General features: G+C 30.4%; 1 protein-coding gene across 1 annotated transcript in view; it reads left to right on the forward strand.

Moving 5' to 3' along the window:
• The first annotated feature begins 11,472 nt into the window (after positions 1 to 11,472).
• LOC129972876 (uncharacterized) overlaps positions 11,473 to 14,740 on the forward strand; it is a 30,602-nt gene continuing 27,334 nt past the window's right edge. Inside the window, exon 1 of the mRNA XM_056087179.1 lies at positions 11,473 to 11,569. The gene's annotated coding sequence lies outside the window, so the exon portion shown is untranslated. The remainder of the gene's footprint in view (positions 11,570 to 14,740) is intronic.

Consider the following 14,740-nt stretch of genomic DNA (forward strand, 5'->3'; position numbering starts at 1 on the left):
CAAATGGCATAAAAATTGGATTCTGTTGTTGCTCCTTATGGCACTTGTCATAGACAATTCCGCTGAAGAAATCAGCGATTTTAATCCGAGAGAGCGTCTCTTGCTTTCAGTAGCGCCATCTAGGGCCACGAGGTGTCTTAGCTACCTATACGTCACAACCCTTTTACCGTTCATGCATTTCATCCACAGACCGTAATTTAGACTTGAATCAGAGAACGATCACCTTCGAACCAGTACTCCCAGTGGTATTGTCCCGGGTGGACTTTGTGGCCATGGCAGATTTATACGTGCACCAGCCACCACATTGTCGAGGATGCTTCGGCCGGCGGGATTCGAGTTCGTAACCCAAGGAATGCCAATCCTACGCCCTACCATCCAGGCTATCCCGGCCCCGATAAAAAAAGTAAGGGGGAAAAAAAAGGAACAATTGGATTATATTTCAGATGATGCATTCATCATATTTATAACTGATTGATATATTCGGCTTTGCTTTTAATTAAAATCTTTTCGTTTCTTTCGTTGCCTAGTTTAAAACGTTGAAATTCATCAAAGATATCGAAGTCGAATATTTTTATAATTACAGTAGTATGATTTTGATTGTTTCATACCCGAGAAAAATGCGAGTAATCTGCTAGAACAATGCTGCTGTTTATCGATAATTATTAATGGGAGACACACACACACACAGTGAAAAACACACTGAAATTCCTTACATAAAAAACAAACAAACAAAAAACTCACTCAAGAACCCAATATGAAAAGGAAGAATATTATGGCTATGAATTTTTTTCTTCTTTTTTGCAGCAAATATATATTTATAAAAGAATAGAATTTCATTTTAAAAAGCAAAGTATTTATGAAATGACACAATCTTTCAGAATTCCTTAATTTTATGAATTTCAACGGACTAAAATAAGTTTTTCACAGTTTTCTTTTGTAACGACATAAAATAAACTTCAAAATTTACCAATAGATGGCGATAGCACACAATGTAAGGAATCGTGAAATAATTTTGTTCGAAAATTAATCGTTTTCTTTCAACGATGAGCAAGTTAATTGAGACAATAATTCACATTTAATTAAATCATTGTTATTTTACTTTAAAAATCAATACAGTACCGATAACGTACATACAAAAAAATGTATTTAACATTGTGAGTTTAAATCCAATAATTAAAATGATGAAAAACTTTGTAAAGTATATTGAAAAGATTTTGAAAAAATTCTTAAAATTATGAGGGGGGGGGAACTTGTCCGGAAATATCATAGATCCTTAATTTTATGAAATTCAGCGGACTGAAATGAGTTTTTCATAGTTTAATAGTTTTCATCTTTTCGATGATAATAAATAAAGTTCCAAAATTTACCAATAGATGGCGGTGGCAAACAAAGTAAGGAATTGTGAAATGACGTTAATTGACGATTAATTGCTTTTAATGGAGGGCAAATTAACTCAGACAATAATTCAGATTTAGTTGCATTATTGTTATTTTATTTTTAAAAACAATAGAGTATCGATAACGTACATACAAAAAAATGTATTTAATGTCGTAGCAGAGTGTGTGAATATAAATTCAGTAACAAAACGATGAAAAATATTATAAAATATACTTAAAAATATTTTGGAAGAATTATTACAATTAGAAAAAAACTTGTACAGAAGCATAATATATAGCACTGAAAATCTTATTTATTTTTAATATGAAATTGGCATAAAAAATATTTTGCCCAATTATATGTTCTGAAAATATGCAGGGGAACATTAGAATATCAATGAACTTTTAATCCAAAATCTAATTAAAACTTTGAAAACCTTTTCTTACTACCTAAGAAGTAACTGCGCGTCAAATTCGATAACTCTAGGTCTAAAGGTCTGCCTTTTAGAGGGTCACCTCCACAAATCTTATTTATCTATATTTCATATATATGTATTTGTCTTATATATCTGTGCGGGTTGAGGCTTGAACTCGCAACGTTAGGGTTCGTAGCCGAGTAACAAAGCCACTAGACAAAAGTGTACACTCTTCTCCGGAAGTTGTTAACTGGCTTATAATGTTACCACCACATATCTGTATTATATACCTTATTTATCTATATCTATATTTCAAAAATATCGCTTACCAATGTCGTGCAAGCTATTGGTCGTCTTACCCATCATTTTATTTGGAGAGGGAGGAAAGAAAGATGAGATCTTAATTGAAAAGTATACGAGAAAGTGTCCATGATACCACTCCCACTGGTTCCATTACTGATTTGAAAAAGGATGATGAAAGTAATTAAAATTACAGGGGAAAACAAATTATATAAAGATCAATAACAATAGATTCTTGCCAAAATTAGACTCAGTCGTCGACTCTAAATAATCAATTACGGTTTGACACTAAGCTAACTACCCTTGAAAGTTTATTTTGCGACGTTATTTTTCTAAAAGCAAAAGTAATTACAAGTTTTCATTGCTGGCATGAACGTCGATATGTCTTTTCAAACTATGGTATATGTCGATATAAATCCTATGATTCCTCCTGACATGATAATTTTCATAGGTTGGATATTATTTATAAGTTGTTGACATATGACACTCAGAAAGAAACGTTTTATAAGGCAGACTTCTGAACTTGGAGATACCGAATTAAACATGTAGTTCCTTCTTGCATGATAAGTGTTCACTGAAAAAGTTCTTTTTTCTTTTTCTTTTTTTTTTTCCAACATTTTAATAACTTAAAAATTGCTCACCTTATTATATCATTTCTTAAAATCTTTGTTGTATAACATCAAACACCATTCTTACATATCTTTAAAATACAAAAAAAATAAAAAAAAACCCTTTTTAGTGTATTTATCTTTATTTCAATCTTTTGGATAGACATTTGAAAATATTTTAGAGTATATTATATGATACTTTCTATTGTTTGGGTTACTCCATTCAAATACAGGCGCATTGTGATTCGATTTAATATTTTTTGCGCATATTTGCTCTAGTAGGATATTTAATAATATTTAATTTTCTTTAAAATAATATAAACACAAGGGAATTTAAAGCTTTATCATTTTACGATGTTTTGAATTAAAATACGTTTTTTTGTCTGTTTGTTGGGTTTAAATAGGTAAAAATTCCAGGTAATTTCAAGAGATGTTCTTTTATAGTCTCAAGTTGTATCAGAAACATAACTTCGTATCGAAATGCATGGATTTTAATAAATTATATATTTTAAAATAGAAGCAAAAGATAAATTAACTTCAACAATAAACAGCTTTTAAATTTTTTCAACAGTATTTCTAAAAACTTTAAAATAAAGTGACATTAAACCGACCGATTACCATTCTTGATTCCATTTATTTCAACAATGCATTTGGAAGCAATACGAAGGCTATATCTTCAAGAACTTCATAATTTTAAACCATGATCAGATGACAAATACTACACATAAGCTATCTCTTCTCTCCATCATACAACTGGAAAGACATTTAATTTATGACATCAGATTTAACATTATCTAAAATCGTATGGCAGATGTTAAGGTAAATCTGGTTTCGAACCAGAAACCTTCTGATCCCAAAGCTGTAGTCTTACGACTAAGCTTCCATGGTAAACAAATTAGAGGTCATTTATGAAAGGGCCAATTCGTATTTAGATGAAACCCACCAGAGGTTACGCGTTTACTGAATTTTGTAAAATGATGGATAACATATGCAGTTACATTCGTGACTGTGATATCTCCTGAATTGTTTCCATTCATACAAATCAAAAGAAAAATAATTAATTTCTTATAGCATTTTTTTTATTTTCGAACGTATACCAAATCCCGATTCATATTTCTTTCAGTATTTTAGATTCTATCAACTATATAATCCGCAACAGATTTAGCTATTTAATAATTACGCGATGAAACATCAAATTTAAAAGCGTTTCAAAATTCGTTTACTCAGATTTCAATGAATAATTAATTGGCCACATGTTACATGGATATAATAAACGAAAACTTTATTAATAAAGAAAAAAATGATAATAGTTTCCGATTTCTTCCCAATTTTTCCACATATTTTCATAATATAAGACGTTTTCTATTTAACTTCGTCGTATAATAAAGAAAATTTGATTGATTGGGTCGAATATATGAACAAGTTTTTTTTATGTGCAGACCACATCCTAAATTTCATTTATATAGCTCGCTCTTATCACATCGCGATCATTCACAAGAATAGAGAGATTGATAGATTCTCAAGGTATTGATGAATTTTGTTTAACTTTTAACATAGATGAACTCATTAACTCTGATGATAAAGCTCTATGTTAAATTACAGCCATCTAGATGAATGAACTTTTGAATTTTCATGTTGAAATGCACTCAAACAGACAAATAATAATTTCTTGGGGGAATTTGGTATCAATCCATAATTGTTGTATGAAGATTATGCACTAAATTCCATTCCTGTAACTTATCTCATTTTAGAGTTCTTGCTATCACAATTTATTCGCTTAGCCTATCTTCTTTTTGGAGCAACATGAGCTGTTTTAGGACGAATATTGTATGTTTGAACCGCTATCAGATGAAGAGAACATGTGGGCTTCTGAATCAACATTTCTCATTTTCCCTACCAAAGTAGATGACGAAAAACACCTTGAATCAGTTATGATGCTCCAGACCTCGCTGGTGTGGTGTGGAGAGGGGGGTGCCAGCTCAGGTGTTGTCCTCATCATCGGACCACGGTTCAAAATTACGCGGTCCCAAAATAGTCCTAGTGTTGCTTTAAAACGGTACGTTAATATAACTAAACTTACTTATACGACTGTTCGTCGATGGAATCGGTTTTCGAACCTGCAATCCTCCAATCCTAAACATCTTACAAATAGGCCAACACGATCTTATGTCATTCAAACAAGCATTATTTTAGTAAAGTTTTTCGAATTTAGGGTAAAATGTGAGAATTCTTCATAATCTCGAAGTAGATTTTTTTTTTTACAAATTTTTACATTTTTTTTTCTTTGTATATTTTGTTTATGAGGATTAAAAACTAGTAATTTGAGAAATATGAACCATAAAGTCTACAATTAAAGAAACGAAAATATTTTATGCATGTTTATTTATTAATAAAGTACAGCTGCTTTAGGAATAAACTTTAATCAGATGTTAGTTTGAGCCTCACTTTTTTATGCTGAACTGATAAATAATCCGATGAAGAAAATAATAAGTTAACGTCTAACTAATTAGGTTTCACCTGATAAATAGTTTTTGGCTTCATGGAAACGTAATTTTTCACGTGACAAATTAAATTAAAGGAAATATTAAAAGGATGAAAAATTACTTCAAAAATGCGGGTTGTTGAAATATTTAATGTGAAATTTATTTTGTTAACTTGAAAATTTTTTTTTCTAAAATAAAGGAACTTTGTTGCCCGGAATCAAAATATTTAAGCAGTAGAACATCTAATAAAAACAAATGCTAACTTTAATATATATATATATTTTAAAATTTCATGACTTTTTCAATGTTTAGGATAACAGTAAATATTTTGGCACTGATTTGAATTATTTGATTATTAGATTAGACGCCTCTTTCCACCACTTTGCCCTTGAGCAATTTAAAGGCAAAGGCGCAAAACTGTTTTGAGACTCTACCCCCCACCCCCACCCCTCCGTCGTCTTAACAACATTTGCACTTGTAAAAGTTATTCAATGCATAATTATTCACTTAATACAAGGACATGCTTATTGTCCCGAAAAATAAATATATATAATTGTTTTAAGATGAATTTCCCCGAAAAATTAATCTACGTCTTCTTACGTCTCTGTGGGTATTTATAATAATCAAAATTAATAAATAAGTAAATAAAATGTCAAAATGATACATCGACTTGAATGGTGCATGAGAGGAGACAACAGAGTGCAAAGGGTTCATTCGCCATTTATTTAATATTGTTGTATGCGTAAAATAGATTTTTCGGGACATATCTCCAGCATTTCAAGATAAGAAAAAAGCGCACTAGTGCTTGTGCGAAAAACCGTCGCTGGTTACTATCTTACTAGAAAAATTTCAATAAAATTTTTTATTCAAAGCTTGGTCTTAATAGTTCCAGAAAGCAGTTTTAATCATCGATTATGATAGATATGTAGTTTATACTACTTTAGAAACTAATACCTGTTATATTAATTATGTTAAGAACTTCTCAATTCTGCTTATGTATCATTTCGCCTAAAATTTGAGCTTTTTTTGCAAAACGTAAATGATCAAATTTGAACTAGATCCATAACTTGTTCGATGAATCGAAAAATGGGAGTAAAATATATTTAATGAAATTATTTGGCATAAGCGAGTTTTGTTTTGAACCGAACATGTTCTATAATTTTTGCTTTATGATACAGAATTTTCTTAACTTATTCAATAACCAGCAATTGGTTTTCCCAGAACTTTCTCGTATATTCTCCAATAATCCCAGAAAAAACCTTGCATGAGATTGCATACAGTAGTTTGAAAATATAATTGGTACCAGGTAATTCTTAAAACTCTGAAGGGCGTGATGTCAAAAATTGTCAGTTTTTTACCAACTATTTGAAAGTTTGAAAGTATTTGGATTTCTGTTGTTGTGAAACAAGAATTTGGGGAAATATTTAGAATTTCGTGGAGATTTTCTTTTAGCTAATGGCATGTTCTTTTTTTAATATGAAGATGAGCAGGAAGGAAAAGTAATTGACCAATTTGTAGCCAATTACCTCGAAGGGAATGTCAGTTTGACAAATCGGTCAACGTAAGGATGGACAATGCTAAAGACAGCAGTCGGCTACAACAAATCCTGTCGAGACTGCCACGTTCAGTGATGGCGGGTGGTCTGCTGTACACAAGAAGAAGAATTGGTTTGTAAATATTAACTTTTGGCGTGAACTTAGCAATTTTACCGTATCTATCGTGTACTTCTTGGCCATTAATTTCTGGGATGCGGTTAATAATATTTTAATATCGAATTTGTGCTTTAAATCCTTTTTTCTTATTCGATCAAAACAAAAATTTTGACGCAGAAGTAGGTACAAAATCACATAGTAAATTTAATATATTTAAGTCATTGGGCTTTTGAGTTACCACCTTTACATATTTCTGAGGGGCTGAGGTGACCTAGTGATAAGGTCACGGCTTCGGAACCGGAGAGTTTAACGTTCGAGACCTGATTCCACCGAAGAACCATCGTGTAAGCGGGTCTGGTGCACGTTAAACGTCCTGGTTAAATGTTCTCCCACTGGTGTGGCGTGGGGAGGGGGGCGCCAACTCAGACACCATCCTCGTCATCTAACAGCAGTACAAAATTACGAGGTCTGTCCCGAAATAGCCCTGTATTTCTTTAAAGCGGGACGTTAATATAACTAAGCAACATATTTCTCATTGACGGACGATCCATCTTTTGTCGGATTTTACTTCGATAGGTATCACACTGTAGATATTAAATCTGTGAACTGAATTTCATTCATCTAGATCTTCTCGTTATGTAATTATCATGTTAGCTTATATTCGAGCTAACTGACTTTGAATGGACTTTGTTCAAAGTTTGTTCTTATGGCACTTGCCGTGGACAAGCTCGCTGTTCGAAGACAGCCGATTTAAGCCTGAGGGGGTGCGCCTCTTGTTTCTATAGTAGTGCCATCTAGGGTCAAGAGAACGACTTAGCTACACACGTCACAACCCTTTTTACGGGGCGGCCTTCATTCATTCATCCATCCACAGATCGTAATTTAGACCTGAATCAGAGAACGATCACCCCTGATCCAGTACCTCCAGTGGTATTACTCTCGACATGGAGGACTTTGTGACCACGACAGATTTATACGCGCGTCAGCCACCAAGCACGCGGGGAATCTTCGGCCGGAGGGGTTCGAACTCGCAACCTAAGGGACACGAATCCAACGTTCTACCAACCAGGCTATCCTGGCCCTTATCTTTTCCCGGCCCAGGCTATCCCGGTTCAAAGTTTGATAGAAATCTACGAATTTGGTGAAAAGACTGTATACCAAATTTCCCCGGTCTAATATCACATGTTTTTTAGTTTATCTCCGTCACAGAGTGACAGACATTTAAAAAAAGAATGTGTTTTCCGAACTCAGGGAAGTCTAAAGCATGGAGATTCCTCAAAATCTCGAGTTCGAGTTTCATCTTGAAAAAGTCTTGTGCACTACAATAAGAAAACAAATCTTCAAACTTAAAAATTTTTATGCATCCAATTATATTATATTAAAGAGAAATGGTACTTAGAAATGTACACATCATAAAAAAAAAATCCCACCACTGCCGATTTTTGAAGTTAAATCTTATCAGCAATTACCACAAAAATGTTTTAATTTGGAAGCTATTTAAATATACAGAAAAAAGATATAATTATCAATAATGGGAACGATTCAAAGAAAAATATTTATCAAAACAACGAAAATGTTGTGAATTTCCAAATAACAATTAAAAAGCACCGCTGTAAAATATGCTAACAATTCTGTTTTTAAATTAGCGAAAAGATTTGACACCAACAAAATTAATTACTCCAGAAAAGAAAATTTTTATATTTCGAAACTGTATAAAATTTATTTGTGTAGTATATTTTCTGAAGTTATCAAATACGAAATACAAATATTTATTTAATTAAAACTCTGATTTAAAATCTAAAAAAATTCGGGAATGTACAATTTTCTATTCTTTTAAATATTTTTTATACCAATTGAAATTTTGTAACTCTGACTCCATTCATCTGTGGAGAGAGAGAGAGATTTCTTTTATAACTCAGGTAATCAATAAATGAGGTAAGTAAAAGGATTAAGTAGGATTTTTCCATTTTTTTTCAATCCTTCTACGGCCAATAGAGCAAATTAAATCCTCAGCCGGTCTCAGAACTTTTTTAGCTTCATTCTTTAGTTTTTATTGTGTAGATAAGTGTAAACTTTCCAACCTGTCATCGGGCTTTTAAAGTGCCATAAGTAACAACAACAACTTTCCCATAAAGTAAGCAAAAAGTTCGGACTAACCAAGATTGTCCCAAAATTTTTACTGTTTTCCATTCATTCAACAACCAGTAGAGCCAACTAAACCCTTTAATTTAGGATTTTTTTAGTTATATTATTTTGATTTTATTTTGTAGATTTTTTTTTAAATTTTGGAATAAGATGTCCAAAAGATCCGGATTAACGAGAATTGCCCCAAAATCTCTACTGCTTTTCATTCATTAGACACTCAGTAAAACTTCATTCATTCATCACAATTTTTTTAGCTTAATTTTTATTTTTTATTTTTTTATTCTTTAGATAAGTTTTAGTTTTTATTCCTTTAATTCCCAGGAAAACCTTTCGATTTTAGAACTTTCTTTAAATATTTTTTACTTTTTAGAAAGATCAGTAAAAGTTTCGTATTAATCAGACCGATTTTTGACTGCTTTCCTAGATTGAGAAATATTCCCGGGTTTTCTACCGAAATTGTATTAAACAACTCTATTTTCTCCGATTTTTTTTTTACCAACAAATTGCTCTTATTTTAAAAAATGATTAACCAGCATTAATTTTGAAGAATTTGAATCTATTTATATTCAACGTGAATAAACCAATCAAAAAATGATAAAATTAATAACAAAAGGGTTCTGCCTGTTTTGATTAATTTTAGTTTTATTCTTCAAGTTTTTTTCTTTAATATCTAGATAAGTCTTAACTTTTATACTAGGCGAGCAAAAGTTCTGGATTGACCAGAATTATTCCAAATTTTTTATTGTTTTCCATTCCTTCAACACCCAGGCAAACCCTGTAATTTTAGAATTTTTTGAAACCTTTAGATAAGTTTTATTTTTTAGAAAGATGAGCAAAAGTTTCGGATCAATCAGGTTCGTCCCGAATTTTGACTATTTTTCCTGGATTGAAAAATATTCCTGAGTTTCTTCCTGGATTTGTATTAAACAACTCTAATTTCTTTAATTTTTCTTTTCAATAAATTGTTCATGTTTAGAAAAGGATTAACCAGTTTTAATCTCGAAGAATTTGAATCTATTTATGTTCAATGTGGATTTATCACCCCGAAGAATGAAAGGGCGAAAGTAATATGAAAATGATTCTACCGGTTTTGATTACTCTCAATTTTGTTTCATATTTTTTAGTTTTTATTATTTAGATAAGTTTTAACTTTCATAGAAAGTGATGAAAGCTCCGGAATAATCAGAATTATCCCAAAATTTTTGTTGTTTCCCAGCCAATAACATCCTTTGGTTTTTGAATTTCTTAAAAAACTTTTAGATAAGTTTCATTTTTTAGAAAGATTAGAAAAAGTTTCGTATTAATCACGGAAGTTCCGAATTTTGAGAGTTTTTCCTGGACTGAAAGATATTCCAGGGATTCTTCCCGAATTTGGGTCAAACAGTACTAATTGTCTCTTCTTTCTCTTACCAAAAATTACACATATTTAAAAAAAATTATTAACTAGTTTTAAATTTATTAAATTTGAATCTATTTATGTTCAATTTGGATGAATCACCATGGAGGAAAAAAAATGGCAAAAGAGATATCAAAATGGATCTGCCTGTTTTCATTACTTATATTTCTATCTGTTTTGATTGCTTTTAAAATTTTGTTCCATAGTTTTCAGTGTCGCAGCTTAGCCAAATCTTGGCTCTTGCGTCAGTAAAATTCAACCAATCGACCAACCAAAGTTCAGTTTTCATGATTTAGATAAGTTTATTAAAATAAGTTTTAACTTTCATACAAGATGTGAAATGTTCCTAACTAATCAGGATTATCCCAAAATTTTTGTTGTTTCCCAAATTTTTCAACATTTAGGAATATCCTTTGATTTTAGATTTTTTTAAAGCTTTAGATACGTTTTATTTTTTAGAAAGATAATAAAAAGTTCCGGATTAATCAGAGAAGTTCCGAGTTTTGAGTTTTTTTTCGATTGAAAGATAACCGGGACTTTCTCCCGAATTTGGATCAAGCAGTTCTAATTGTCTATACTTTTTCTTACCCAAAACTACTCATGTTTAAAATACAATGAACCAATTTTAAATTTAATAAATTTGAATCTATTTATGTTTAGTGTGAAAGATTCAACCTGAAGGAGAGAAAAAAAAAAGTAACAGCAAAGTGGTTCTATCTGTCTTTTAATTCTGATTGATTATATTCTGCCGTTCATTTTCATCAATAATTGACTTTCTGTAATACATTTTGAATTACTTAATTCTCTATGATGAATCTAGGATTTTTGGGTAGCTATTAAAGTTTTCTAAAGGTTTTTAAGTTTATTACAAAGCAGCTGAAGGAATTATGGCATATTTTCATTTGAAATCCTCGAATTCTTCGCGTTTGTTTTCTCGATACCGGAACCCTTCAGCTTGTGTCCGTGCGTTGGTCGTATCGTCTCCAAATGTCAAGTGAGGGAGCGAGGGAGCATGCGCCTCGTTGGAAAAGGGGGGGGAGGACTTCCAAAAATCGATCGAAAACGCGTGGGCGAGTAAAGAGAGAGAGAAGCCATCTCGATCCTCTATAAAAGAGAGGTGTACACCGACTGCCGTTCTGTGTTCTTTCTGACTCAACAGTTTGCAGCTGTTATTGTCTTCGCTGTCGACCTAGGTGAGAAAATATTTACTTTCATTTCAGAGTCTAAAGAAAATTTATTTAACCTTTAAAAAGAATTTTATCAACTTTTTTATTTTTTATTTTTCATTCTTGTTTGATGTTTTTAAATATAATTTTGGAATTTTTTTTTTTAGTATTATGATAATATTTTTTTAGGTTTCTAGTGTTACCTAATACTAATGCGTAATTTTTGGAGTTAAAGAGTATGCAAGTATTAAGAAAATGAGTAATGTTTGCAGAGTTTGAAAAAAATTTGGTTAATTTTTTAAAAAGAAGTTTAATTGGCTCTTTAAAAGAATTTCATTCTTGTTTAATGTTTTTTAATATGATTTTGGGATTTTTTTAGGTTTTTGGTGTTACGTAATATTAATGAGTAATTTTTGGTGTTAAATAATATACATTTATTTAGAAAAGGGTTATGTTTATATTAATGCAGTAATCAGAGGTATTAGTAGTTAGTATAATATTACATTTTTTGTATATTAGAAATAATTTTCGTAAATGCTTTACATTTTACAAAAATAATTAGCAATAATATAAAATATTTATATAAATATGAGTTGTTATGATATTATTAAAATAGTTGTAATTAAAAATTCGTCAAATATTGTATCGATTTGAAAGTATAGCAAAATAATTTCAAATAAATCATAGGTTTAATGCAAAGGGAAAACATTATTTATTCGAATATAATAAAAATTCGATTTTTTTAATTGTTTTTCGTTTCACATATATATTATCAATTTTAACATTTAATTATGTATTTCTTGAAAAGCAAAATTTCGTATTACCGCAAATCTGAAAATAGTTTAAGCTTAAATATATTTTTACATTAATGAATAAAGTCATAGAGGAATAACTTTTAACTATTCAATATTAAGAATGATTTTGTCGAGATGATGATGTTGAAGAGCAAGACGACTCAAAAAATGTAATAAATGTGTTGTGACATCGTTAATTTTTTATCCTTTTCCTTAATCAATAATTAGGCACAGGAAATATATAACTCATTAAAATCTTTCAGAGAAGTTGTAATTTTTATACGCAATAAGAAGCTTTCATTGCTCTAATTGAATCAGCGATTTCAATAATTAATAAGAAAGATGCTTAATTTTTGAAATTTTAGATCAAAGCTGCAATTTTAATAAAGATTTTAATGAAATTTTTTAGTTTCTATATTTAATTGAGTTTCTCTTCAGACATTTATAATTAATGTCTCGTTTTTCTTATGTATTTTCGAACTTTGAGATTACGGTTACATTTTTCCAATGGAAAGGAGGCTGCAATCTTTTTCCATCCTCAAAAAAGGCTCTCGAATGGAATGATTTTATAAAGTTTTGCTTTGAAAATCGGGAAGAGAGTATAAAGGCGGGAAAATTTTTTGTGTCATTTATCAACGGAGTTTCCTTTCAGCAATTCATGTCTCATTTTTTTTTTCTGTATTTTCCAAATTTGAAGTTGCGGTTATATTTTTCCAATGAAAAACAGTCGTAAACTTTTTCCATCTTTAAAAAAAAAAAATCGTGAATAAATGGATTTTAAAAAATCCTGTTCTGTATGCCTTAAATTTATTATCAATTATAACAACAATTTTCTTACTGAATCAAATAATATAAAAAAATTACCTAACAATAAGAAAAAAAATGAAAGGGGGAAAAAAGAAGAAAGAAAGAAAGGAAATCTCGACTTTTTTGACTAACCTTGAGATGCATAACTACTTTAGTTAAAATTAAACTATCACTGAATGAAGGTGGCGCTTTCAAGAAAACTTTTTCGGTGCACGGACGTTATGTGGTATTGGTTTAGTTTTATAAACTTCATGGTTTAAAGCAACATCAGAGCTATTTTGAAGGACAGAGGTTCTATTTAAACATGATCAGATGACAAGGACGATTGAGTTGACACTTATGTCTCCAAACTTCCACATCATTTGAAAGATATGGCTTCAACAGATTTAGAATGCCCCACTGGCGCTTATACAATATTTTCCGGCACTGAATTCGAGGCTGTGGCTCTTTTATATTAATAAAGAAAGGGAAATAAATGAATGATAGTTTTTAAAAATACGTATTCTCTCAATTTTTCTTTATCTTATATTCGCATATCTTATCTGTTATTCAGACACTTTTAGATAAGTTCTATTTCTTAAAGTTAGTCCTAAGTTATTTTCGCTTCGTCTATCATTTAAGGGAATAAAGTATTTCAAATATATTAGTATTCTAATTGGAATCTTTAGGAGTTAAATCTCTTTCACTTCCAATTCAATCTTTAAGTCCTAATTCTATATAGGCGCTTTGACTCGGTGGAAAAAAAGCTGAGAAACGTCTTATTAAAGAAATTGATCAACATTTGTATCATACAAAGTTGTTTCAAAAAGAAAATATTTATAAATCCAAGAAAATAAAATCGTTTAAATTCTTTCAAAATTTCCAAAGATACCTTCAAATGAAAATAATCATTAGGATAATCTTTTGTTTCAATAGGAAAAATAAAATATTAAAATTTATAACTATTTTTTTGTAATTTTTTTATAATTATACAGAAAAAAAAACCCGATAATCTTGAACATGTAGTTATGAAACGAAATAGCATTATTTTAAAAGAAAATACATAATTCTCTGTTTTCCCAATTAAATGGAAAATTTTTAAACAGTGCAGCCTATAAACAATTTATTGTTTATTAGAACTATATGAAAAGCCATCTGTTGAATGAGACATTTCTTCTTAAAACATGAGAAGGTATAAAGCTGCTGCTTTGTATGATTCCCGGCAATACTCAAAATAGTTAAGATTTCTATATAATCCATTGATAATTTCTTTCTGTCACAAGAATAAACTCAGAATTTTACGTAAGATCTATTGAAACTTTATTTCTGATATGAAAATATATATGTGTCAGATCAGTAAATTAAAAAAAATTCTTGGAAAAGTATACCGATTAATATATATCAACCTTTAGCAAAGTGAAGGTAAATTTACAGAAATTGTTCGTAAATCGACAGTTTCATTTCAAATGTAAAGCGAATCAAAAATGTAAAAAGTGTTATTTCTGAAATATCTAAATCCGTTTATCTATCTATTTATGATATATATGTTCCTAATTGTTCAAAGATCACCTGAGCTTTATTTTGATGGATATGTATCCGGCTATGTATCCATCTTCTT

This window comes from Argiope bruennichi, chromosome 6 (genome assembly GCF_947563725.1).
Source record: "Argiope bruennichi chromosome 6, qqArgBrue1.1, whole genome shotgun sequence".
Classification (NCBI taxonomy): Eukaryota; Metazoa; Arthropoda; class Arachnida; order Araneae; family Araneidae; genus Argiope; species Argiope bruennichi.